Source organism: Coregonus lavaretus (genome assembly GCF_964263955.1).
Source record: "Coregonus lavaretus genome assembly, chromosome: 6".
NCBI lineage: Eukaryota > Metazoa > Chordata > Actinopteri > Salmoniformes > Salmonidae > Coregonus > Coregonus lavaretus.
In genome coordinates, this window is record NC_139993.1 from 668,748 (window position 1) to 677,842 (window position 9,095).

Here is a 9,095-nt window from a genome sequence, read left to right on the forward strand (position 1 = left end):
AGGGCCCTGAGCCCCACTGAACAACGGTACTCTGTGGGTCGAACGAGAAGCACTGGCCTGTGTCTGGGCGTGCGAAAGGTGGCACCTCTACCTATATGGCCGGCTGTTCACACTCCAAACCAACCACCAGTCCCTCACAACGCTTCTGTCGGCATCAGGAACTGGCCACAAGCCACTTCGGCTGCACAGATGGGCAGACCGCCTCAGACAGTATGACTATCAGCTGAAGTTCACTCCGGGAGGGATAACGTGGTGGCAGACCTCCTCTCACGCTCCTTTGACGCTCCTGCTCCGATCATCTTGCCAGACGACTTTCGCCAGGGTGAAGCACAAACTTTCTTCCTGGGAAGAAGTCTGCGTCTCTCGAGGGTTTTGCACTGTGGTACCGAGTGGCCTGCGTGCGCGTGTTCTATCCATGGCACACGAAGGTCACTTGGGCATAGTGAAAGTCAAACAGCAAAGTCGAGACCTTGTGTGGTGGCCAGGCATCAACCACGACATTGAAACTCTGGTCAGGGATTGTGCTGCATGCCTCCTCAGTGGGAAAACAGGACAGTCCGCCCCACCCCCCCTGCAGCCTCTCGCATGGCCGTCCCGCCCCTGGGAGCACATCCAGCTGGACATCTGTGCGAGATCCATGGACATGCTATCCCTCAACATCAACGCTTCCTGGTGGTGGCGTATGACCTCCACTCTAAGTGGCCAGAAGTGATTCCTGTCGGAACTGTCACAGCACTGGCCATCGTGGACATCCTAGACAGCCTGTTCACAAGGTGGGGCCTACCACTCACCCTCACCACGGACAATGGGCCCCAGCTAACCTCTGTCGAGTTCTCCTCCTATCTCAGCAACAAGGGAATCAAACACATCCGCACAGCCTACTACAACCCACAATCTAACGGAGGGGTGGAACACTTACACCAAACGCTGAAGAATGGCATCAGAGCGCACCTGGTCCAGGGGTGCATGTTCCAAACTGCTTTGAATCAAACGCTAATGCATTACATAGCAAGCAAACACACAACAACACAGGTCTCCACGACCTCTCTCATGCTAGGTTTTGAGATGGAACTGCCACTGGACAGACTCAGAACACAGAGAGTAGCAGAACCAGCGATTAGGCGCACCCAATAAATCATGCAGTGACCAGGCACCAAAGAGCAATGAAACAGCGTTCCAACAAGGCACACAGGGTGAAGAAGTCGATCATCCAAGTGTCAGACTGGGTCCGAGCCCGACGGCCTCAGCGGTGCAATAAAATGGCCTCATTCTGGTCGGACCCCTTGTTGTTCAGTTGAGAACTGGGGCCCACCACCTTCATGCTGAGCAATGTATCACGCTGGCACGCCAGCAGCCTCAGAAAAGTCCCTGCCCCTCAAGGAATACAAATGCCCACAAAACGGATATACAGGCCAGAGACGCCACCTGATGGACCTCCTACACTACTACCACCCGAGCCACAGCCTCTGTGGGCTCCCCAAGAAGAAGAAAGGCCTATGCGTGTACGAACTCACCCTGTTCATCTGGGGGACTACTTAACCTCTTTTCATTCTTAGGCTCCGTTAGGTGTCTTAGTCAACCTCCAGGTTAATGGACTGAACTGGCTAGTTTGGGGAGTCATTGTTTACCTCTTCCATTTAAGGGTTAATGTTTATTTCTTACAGGTATTTCTCTAGGTTCTTGCCCTACGGACATTTGTATATATGGTACCAGTCCCTGGTTTTGGAAAGGGGGGGGGGGGGGGGGGGTGGTGTTATGTATGGTAGGACGATCTGCATGTCTACTGTAGATTGTTATGGATAAGACAGTGTGCTGCTTTACAGATGAATGGGTTGTCAGAATGAGTGCCACATGTCATTAAACAAGAGAGTGATGTACAATGTGAAACTGTGCATTACATTTACATTTACGTCATTTAGCTAACGCTCTTATCCAGAGCGACTTACAGTTAGTGCATACATTATTATTTTTCATACTGGCCCCAAGTGGGAAATGAACCCACAACCCTGGCATTGCAAACGCCATGCTCTATCAACTGAGCTACCTCCCTGCCTGCCTGCCATTCCCTCCCCTACCCTGGACGACGCTGGGCCAATTGTGCGCCGCCCCATTGGTCTCCCGGTTGCGGCCGGCTACAGCAGAGCCTGGATTCGAACCAGGATCTCTAGTGGCACAGCTAGCACTGCGATGCAGTGCCTTAGACCACTGCGCAGATGTGGGTTTTCGACAGCTAGGCTAGATATAACACTTTTATAAACACATTACATGCAATTCTGATACACTTTATATAACTGGAGACATAAGCAATATATTTATTAATAAGGCACAAATTAGTAGCCTACTATGCTGATACTGACAAACAGATCATTAAAAACGACCCTGTCTTGAATGCAATCATCTAATCTAGGCCTCGAAAAGGAGAGACACAAATTGTACAATATGATTACCATCTAGCCAGGAGGAGGAAATGATTGACCCCCAAAAAACGTTCAAGTGGTGCTGATCTAATGATAAAGACTGAATATGCGCGCACTCACCAGGGATATGGCCTGCGGGCACTCACCGAGAATATGGCCGATGTCCTCCGCTGGTGCCAATAAGATAAGCTACTGTTTGCTCAATTGGGAGTTTAGAAATTTGATAACTAGAGACTGATTGGAGTATTTTCTTTGTCTTCTCTTTTCACCAATAGCCATTTGCTTTCTAAACTATATTTTTCCTATAATTGTATTTTGAAATATTGTGATAGGCCTAGGGCTATTTAACTGCTTTTCACTGAGAACTGTAACTCAACAATCAGCTATTTGGCATGCTGCCCAAATTGCACGCTTAAAACAATCCGCAGTTCATTTTTAAGAAGAAGCTAATGATCCTCTGTGGCCAAATCATGCTTGCTGGTGTGGTATTTTGAATGATGTTATTTCTTTCTGGATAGGCACCAGTAATTATATAGCATTTAAACTATTTTTAAATTTAATTCAGGGGAATCTTCCCCTATATAGTCTATTGGACGCAACGCTTATGCCGACATCAACAACAAAACATGACTGTGGTTGGTCCTCTGTAGCTCAATTGGTAGAGCATGGCGCTTGTAACGCCAGGGTAGTGGGTTCGATCCCCGGGACCACCCATACGTAAAAATGTATGCACACATGACTGTAAGTCGCTTTGGATGAAAGCGTCTGCTAAATGGCATATTATAATAATATTATTATGACATCAATGTGAAAGTAACCGGTGCATAAAACAGCTGGCTACATCAAATTCAAAGAAATAGGTGCCTTGCCCAAACGACTGACTGGCAAAGCAAACTGTCTGGCACTGTCTCTGCTCTCTGAAAGAAGGACGCACAGGCTTGTAGCTTCTCTCAGAGCGATGATATGCATGGTCCTAAAGCCAACCAGACGATACACTAAACAGCAGTGGCATTTTAATAGTGAATGAAAGAGAAGTATTACTTTTTTGTAGCCTACTTTTACATTTGTAGTCTTGATCTAAGATTGGCATGCCCAACTGACGCCCCTGCGTGCACTTAACTCTGTGTAGCTGGTTTATGATCTCCGCTCATTCCCAGCTAAATGCCAAGGCGGAGATAATTTGCTCATTGTGCCCCTCGCCGGTCAAGCTACACCTGGAGGAATTACAGCTGGAAACCGGTACGCGCGCGCCTGCTGGTCCGAGCCAGGCGGCCAAAACTCTGGAACAGGTCCGGCTGGAGTACTAACCAAGTACTGGAGTACTAAGCAACACCCAACAGGCAGGTGTTTCTGAGGATGAGCCGAGGTTCACTGATGATGGAGTTATCGCAGAAGTCGCTCTGGAAGATTCAACCGGGTGTAGTGAAAACGTGAGAGCGAAGCGGTCCCGAACCCCCCATGTTTAGCGAAAGCCTGAAGACCGGTGGCCCAGGTTAGGAAGGAGATACCTCGGATGAGAGAAGAAGTCCTGGTCTGTTACTGGACAGAAAGACCGGGCCGATTCGAATTCAAGTGGAACACGGACGAGAGGAGAGGGACTTCCAGAGGAGATCATCCCAAACTAACCAGCACTACTTTTGCCTTGGCCGGTTACTCCGCGCACAGCCATGCAGTGGTTTACTGTTCAGTACAAAACCGCAGCGTAAGTGATGTTTATTCACCAAATGCGTGTGGTTTTATAAATAAAGCGTTGTTTATTAAGAATAAAGCACTACGTTTCGTCAAGCACTGTAATGGCTTATCATACCATGCTATCCAAACTGTGTTGCGCACGGAAAACTCGCCAGTTTTAGCAAGTTCTTTGTCCACTGGAACACGTGCATTGGTTCAGTTGGGCACAGCAGGGCACATACCCCAAATACACGGTTTCAGCACCTCCAGAATAGAGCATTCGGGGACAGGTTGGACTGGTATTGCTATTGCGCACCAAGAGATGCTTGCTTGCTGCAGAATCCGTGCCTGTGCCATATGGATAGCAGCATTGCTTCACATGGCGGTTGAAAAACACTCACTATAGTTTGCGCATAGGCTACAGCCTACTCAGGTGAATTCCACTATTAGTTGTAGTTTATTTATATGTTAAGAAAACGACTGAAATAAATCATAATCCTTAACTTGTCTTTTGCAATAGATATGCTTGTTAATAGGCTATCATATATACTTCCCTTCAGATGCGAGATCATTCATCCAATTTAATTGACTGGGCAGAGTTGTAAATATTTTGGATGGGGCTATAAATTCTTTGAAATCTTTACTTGTAATGACATTTCCTTGAGAAGGAAAGCCTATGTGGTCATCTGAATTTCTGTACAAAAGCTATAGATTAGGCCGAGTTGAATTATTCGATTCTATGCCTATGAATTATGTGGACATTGTATGAGAGTATCAGTAGGCTTCCTTAAAGCAGCATCTGCAGTGGGGTATTATTGTAGGCATACAGAGCCTGAGACAATGGTATCTAATGACATCAGAGACAATGTAATCATCTAGTGAAGGATCTAGACTTAACAGTTCGCTGGTAGTAAATATCAGTATGTCAAAATAGCAGGAAAATCCGCCAGCCCTGGCAGAATCTATAGCAATGTTTTGATGTTTTTTTTCTTCATGATGCAACAAGTTGTTTTCGCTTTGTTCTTCATACATCCAGTGGGGAAAATCTAAATGTGTTTTTGCATAAGATGCATAACTTTCTTAGCAAAACATCCACAGCACTAATAACACTGTTCTAAATATTCCTTCTTAGGCCTATATTATCAATATCTGATGGTCAAGAGTGCAATTACATTGATTGTCAGGCTATGACCTGTAATAGCATGCTTACACATTCACACAGAAGCATTGTCATGTCATATCTGATTTTGGTCCATAACTGTTGCATGTTGTTCTGCCACCAAAATCTGATAGCCTACATAAGGTAAGTAAGTGATGCAGTACAACCTGTCTCATCCTCTGTGAGTGAAGACATCTTGTACTTTAACTGAGGTCACTATGGAACGTGTAGGTCATGTTGATGCTAGGACATGTCCTTGTTCTGGCTAATACTTCAGGCTACTAAAAATTAATGGCTGTTATGACACAGATTTATCATCTTCCAGTAGCAGACAGAACATTTCATCCCAATTTTATTCTGAATACTGAAATGATACTGAAATGATTTCATCCCCCCAAAATGGGATAGAGGCCTTCATTTGAAACAGAATAATGAGGCAAAATTAATAAAAGTAATTTCCACAACCATGCTAACTCAGAGCAGAGAAAGCCACTGGGCTCTTTTTATCATTCTTACATGTTTAATTTGTTGTTGTGGCTGCCTCTTTTTGCTTGATTTCATTTGGATGAAGGAGGAAAAAAACGAATCCCACAGTTTCAGTACTCTGTCTGAAATTATTATGAAATGCTGCATTAACTTGTTTTTTAACCCATTTGGGGGAAGTGTGTCTGTCTCTGTGTGTGTGTATGCGCTCATGTGCCTGTAAGACAGGGTTACTGGGTGTAATGTCTACCTCAGCCTTCCTGCCTCCATTTCCCCTTAGCTGTAAATCTTTAATAATTATCTTGAAGATGGAAACTGGCATCCATTTTGAAATATTCTCTTATTGCCAGGCGAGGGGGACTGACTGCCTACTCAAGCATGTTTTCTCCAGCTCTCTGACACTAGTACTGGACTACTTTATCTTCATAGGGCTTTAGATCCTGATTGTATGGGTGATGAATGAATCCCTCAAGGACGGACTGATGGAGCCTGAAGTCCTCTAACTAACTTAACCACAGCAGTTTGGGTTGGTGTGTGTGTGTGTGGTGGGGGTACTCTGGCCTTACCCATCCATTCACTCACTTGTCATTGTGCCACCACTGCTTTTCCCTCCTTTTCTCTTTTATTCCCTACCTCTCCCAGAATGCCCTGCTCTGCTTGTGCTGCCAGAGCTGTGCTGTGATGTGTTTTGCCACTATTCCCTCTAGGATGACCTGGGTAGTAGTGGTGTTATGTTCCCCAAGGCAGGTTGTGTCCTCTGAGGCATGTAGACAAGGCTAATGTGGTCTCTTCTTTGTCTGTCTGTCTGTCTGTCTGTCTGTCTGTCTGTCTGTCTGTCTGTCTGTCTGTCTGTCTGTCTGTCTGTCTGTCTGTCTGTCTGTCTGTCTGTCTGTCTGTCTGTCTGTCTGTCTGTCTGTCTGTCTGTCTGTCTGTCTGTCTGTCTGTCTGTCTGTCTGTCTGTCTGTCTGTCTGTCTGTCTGTCTGTCTGTCTGTCTGTCTGTCTGTCTGTCTGTCTGTCTGTCTGTCTGTCTGTCTGTCTGTCTGTCTGTCTGTCTGTCTGTCTGTCTGTCTGTCTGTCTGTCTGTCTGTCTGTCTGTCTGTCTGTCTGTCTGTCTGTCTGTCTGTCTGTCTGTCTGTCTGTCTGTCTGTCTGTCTGTCTGTCTGTCTGTCTGTCTGTCTGTCTGTCTGTCTGTCTGTCTGTCTGTCTGTCTGTCTGTCTGTCTGTCTGTCTGTCTGTCTGTCTGTCTGTCTGTCTGTCTGTCTGTCTGTCTGTCTGTCTGTCTGTCTGTCTGTCTGTCTGTCTGTCTGTCTGTCTGTCTGTCTGTCTGTCTTAGCCCTGGGTGGATACTAGCCTAGACTCCCTATGGGAAGAGAGATGGGCTGAGTGTTGAGTCTCTCATTCTCAGTGGTGTTTATGAATATAATGGCAGGGTTCCTTCTTCCTGCCAGTTTAGATCCAAAATGGCTGCCATTACTGTGCCTCATGCTGATTGTTACTATCATAGAAGGCACTTTCCGAAGATTCTTGATAATTTAATTAATCCATCGCTTTTTAAGTCGATGCTTCCAGCAATGCACTTCGTTGGTAGTCTTCCATACACAATCAGTAAGTAACTGTCCACTGATATATGTACGTCATAAGGCCTAATTGCCATAACGTAGGCATACTGTATAGACCATAATTTGATTATTATTTTCAATAATTGCAGTACATTTAGTAGACTCAAGCACGTGTCTCCTCAACCTGAACGAAGGAATATGCTGGTACACATGGATTCCTCCCTTCGAAATTAACTGAAATAAACTGAAATGAATTGAACTGAACTGAACTGAAATAAATGTAACTAAACTGAAATCAATTGAACTGAACTGAAATTATCTTCCTTAGTCAACAACATCCACTCGTCTGGAAGAATATCGTTGTTCGGCAACCCCCTTACTGCACCCACCAACAGTGAGGAGAGGGTGGCGTAGTTGGTTGGCATAGCTTTGTGTTTACGAATGTGTTTTCCAAGCCAACTCCTAGTAGTGAAGCTTGGTGGCAAGACAGATGTTTTGTCTTGACTTGCCACCCAGAGCTAATGTCTTGGCCGGGATTCCAGATGGGGCCCTTGGCCCACCTTTTCAGGCTACCGCCAAGCTGTGTGTTTATGTTTAGCATCTTGTATAGTCGCTTTATCAAGATCGACTACATGCATGTCATTTATTATTTATTCTATGGACTGTTTTGAGATGGAATTACACCTAGGGCCCTCGTTTTACCTTAGTGAACTTTCCCTGGTCGGGACAGGTCATGAAACTCCTTGTCATAACTGCTCCCCAAGACATACCGATGAAGGTAGTTTAATGTAACTGCAGTTGGCTTATCAGTGTTTGATAGCCACACATTTACCCAGTATGCCTGCATTGATGCTGCATTGATGCCTGCATTACAACACATTCAGGGTAAATTACAATCACATTACATAGCACCTGCTGTTGGAACAGAGCAACATCTAAGACCACAAAAGTCACTAAAAGCCTTGAGACTCACGTGTCCTGCATGGCTCGGAGCTACCCATTGGATGAAAGATTTTGAAGGCAGTCAATCATCAAGCTAATGGTCTTATTATGTTTCCTGTACCTTCGCCATGGTAGCGGTACTAGAGGAGGCCTTGGTGGAAGGATATGTTAAGACTGTTTGACTTGAGTATAATCACACGCTTGGCCACCGAGGCACATGTCTGTGTGTGTGTGTGTGGCTTACGTGTGTGTGTGTGAGTGTGTGTGTGTGTGTGTTAGAGAGAGTGTCTGTGTGTGGGTGTTAATTACATTGATATAACAGAGTGTCAAATTTGATTTGGTTTCATCTTCATTTTATTAAACCCCTTTTCCCACTGGGGGTATCTCAAGATAAAGCAGGGGCCGTCCATTACATTTTCTCCTGAACGTTAGCACACTAGGCAGAATGCAATGAGTAAGTAATGATGTCAGAGAGGATGTTGAGGCAGGAGATCACCTACCTCTCTATCTCTTGTTCTCTCTCTATCTCTTGTTCTCTCTCCCTCCCTCCCTCTTTCACTCGTTCGTCTCTCTATCTTGAACACACACACAAAATCTCTCTCTCTCTCTCTCTCCTCTCTCTCTCTCTCTCTCTCTCTCTCTCTGTTTCTCCCACTTCTTTCTCTATCTCTCTGTTTCTCCCTCTCATTTCTCTCTCTCTCTCTGTTTCTCCCTCTACTTTCAATCTCCCTCTGTTTCTCCATCTCCATTCCATCTCTCTCTCTGTTTCTCCCTCTCCTCTCTCTCTCTCTCTCTCTCTCTGTTTCTCCCTCTCCTTTCTCTTTCTCTCTGTTTCTCCATCTCCTTTCTCTCTCTCTGTTTCT

General features: G+C 45.5%; 1 pseudogene across 1 annotated transcript in view; it reads left to right on the top strand.

Moving 5' to 3' along the window:
• Nucleotides 1–528: 528 nt before the first annotated feature.
• LOC311130326 (VPS10 domain-containing receptor SorCS3-like) overlaps nt 529–9,095 on the top strand; it is a 202,502-nt pseudogene continuing 193,935 nt past the window's right edge. Inside the window, exons 1-2 of the transcript in view lie at nt 529–962; nt 3,517–4,119. The product of the transcript in view is annotated as a VPS10 domain-containing receptor SorCS3-like (transcript). The remainder of the gene's footprint in view (nt 963–3,516; nt 4,120–9,095) is intronic.